The following is a 2,500-nucleotide window of genomic DNA, read 5'->3' as shown; positions in this document are numbered from 1 at the left end:
GCCCGCGAGGGCTGTCTCCGCGGCAGGCCCCCCCTGAACGGGGCACGACAGGCCACCGCGCTGGCTCGTCCAGCGTCGACAGTCCCTCGTCCAGGTTTCAGATCGCGCCAAGTCGAACCCATGACCTGCTCAAGCCATCGTGCGCTGCCGAATTCGCATCTGCGTGTAGGCTGCCATTCCACGCGGCAGCCCCTGTTTTCGTCAGCGTGCCCCCCTGACGAATTTTCCTGCCTGGCCCAGTCCAGCGTCCAGCCCCTGTTCGTCGAAAAATCTGCGCTGCCGATTTTCCACGCGGCAGCCCCTCTTTTCGTCAGCGTGCCCCCCTGACGAATTTTCCTGCCTGGCCCGGCCAGTCCAGCCCCTGTTCGTCGAAAAATCTGCGCTGCCGATTTTCCACGCGGCAGCCCCTCTTTTCGTCAGCGTGCCCCCCTGACGAATTTTCCTGCCTGGCCCGGCCGGTCCAGCATCCAGCCCCTGTTCGTCGAAAAATCTGCGCTGCCGATTTTCCACGCGGCAGCCCCTGTTTTCCTCAGCGTGCCCCCCTGACGAATGTTCGTCGAAAAATCTGCGCTGCCGATTTTCCACGCGGCAGCCCCTCTTTTCGTCAGCGTGCCCCCCTGACGAATGTTCGTCGAAAAATCTGCGCTGCCGATTTTCCACGCGGCAGCCCCTCTTTTCGTCAGCGTGCCCCCTGACGAATTTTCCTGCCTGGCCCAGTCCAGCGTCCAGCCCCTGTTCGTCGAAAAATCTGCGCTGCCGATTTTCCACGCGGCAGCCCCTCTTTTCGTCAGCGTGCCCCCCTGACGAATTTTCCTGCCTGGCCCGGCCGGTCCAGCCCCTGTTCGTCGAAAAATCTGCGCTGCCGATTTTCCACTCCGCAGCCCCTGTTTTCGTCAGCGTGCCCCCCTGACGAATTTTCCTGCCTGGCCCGGCCAGTCCAGCGCCCAGCCCCTGTTCGTCGAAAAATCTGCGCTGCCGATTTTCCCCGACGAACCTGCAGCTGCACAAATCCGCGCTGCCACTGCCCCATTGTCTGGACCAACAGTCTTTTCCATCAAGCCCTGGACTATAAATCGTCCAGACTCATCGCCAGCACCCGCTGCCGATTCTGCCGACTTTGCCGATTTCGTCGGCGCTGCCGATTCCAACACTGCCCGCCGTGCCTGAACCAGCGCTGTTTCGTCAGCGTGTCCCCTTGACGAATTTCCCTGCCTGGCCTGGACAGTCCATCTTCCAGCCCATGTTCATCGAAAAATCTGCGCTGCCGATTTCCCCGACGAACCTGCAGCTGCACAAATCTGTGCTGCCGATTTCCCCCCCTGTCGGCATGGCTGCCGCTGCCCCGATGTCCAGACCAACAGTCTTTTTTGTCGACTTTGCCGATTTTGTCCGCGCTGCCGATTCCAACACTACCCCCTGCATCCAAACCAGCATTGTTTCGTCAGCTCTTCCCCTGACGATTTTAGCCCTGTAACAAACAGTAGGCCTCCAATCCCGCCAACGGGAGCCAAGTTGATAGGGAAGAGAATTGAATGACGCGCCTGGTCCTCGCACCCCGCCACCCGAGGGGCCTTTTTCCCGGCAGCCTCTGAAAAACTCTAGCTTTCACGGTCCTCGCCGCCCCTCACCACCATGGCAGGCCTCTAATCCCACCCATCAGCAGTTGTAGCCGATAGGGCAGTGATTTGAATGACGCGTCGCGGGCCTCCGGGTCATCTCACCCGGCCATTAATTGGAGCGTTTTTGGCTGGCCGAGGATGGGGGGATGGATCTCTTCTTCCGAAAAAGCAAACAGTACATCGGGAGTTATGTTGACGGGGCATGGAATTGAATGACCCGTCGCGGGCCGCCGGGTCATCTCACCCGGCCATCCCGGGGAGCGTTTTTCCCGGCAGCATCGGGGAAACTCTTGCTTTCACTGCCCGCTGCCCAAGTCCCCACTCGAATCGGCCCCCCGCGCCAACAAGCCAACGCTGCCGAATCGGCAGACACTGCTGCCGAATCTGCCGACACTGCCCCGCGGGCTGCCACTGCCCCAGTGTCTAAACCAGCGGTCTTTCTCATCGAGCCTTGGACTATCCAGTCCGTCCTGACTCATCGCCAGCACCTGCTGCCGATTCTGCCGACTTTGCCGATTTTCTCGGCGCTGCCGATTCCAACACTGCGCCCACCGTGTCTGAACCAGCGCTGTTTCGTCAGCGTGTCCCCTCGACGAATTTTCCTGCCTGGCCTGGACAGTCCACCGTCCAGCCCGTGTTCGTCGAAAAATCTGCGCTGCCGATTCTGCCGACTTTGCCGATTTCGTCGGCGCTGCCGATTCCAACACTGCCCGCCGTGCCTGAACCAGCGCTGTTTCGTCAGCGTGTCCCCTCGACAAATTTTCCTGCCTGGCCTGGACAGTCCATCGCCCAGCCCATGTTCGTCGCAAAATCTGCGCTGCCGATTTTCCCCGACGAACCTGCAGCCGCACAAATCTGCGCTGCCGAATCTGCCGACACTG

This window comes from Populus nigra, chromosome 2 (assembly GCF_951802175.1).
Source record: "Populus nigra chromosome 2, ddPopNigr1.1, whole genome shotgun sequence".
In the NCBI taxonomy this organism is placed as follows: Eukaryota; Viridiplantae; Streptophyta; class Magnoliopsida; order Malpighiales; family Salicaceae; genus Populus; species Populus nigra.
The sequence above is the reverse complement of the archived record's forward strand: the minus strand, read 5'-3'. Positions refer to the sequence as shown.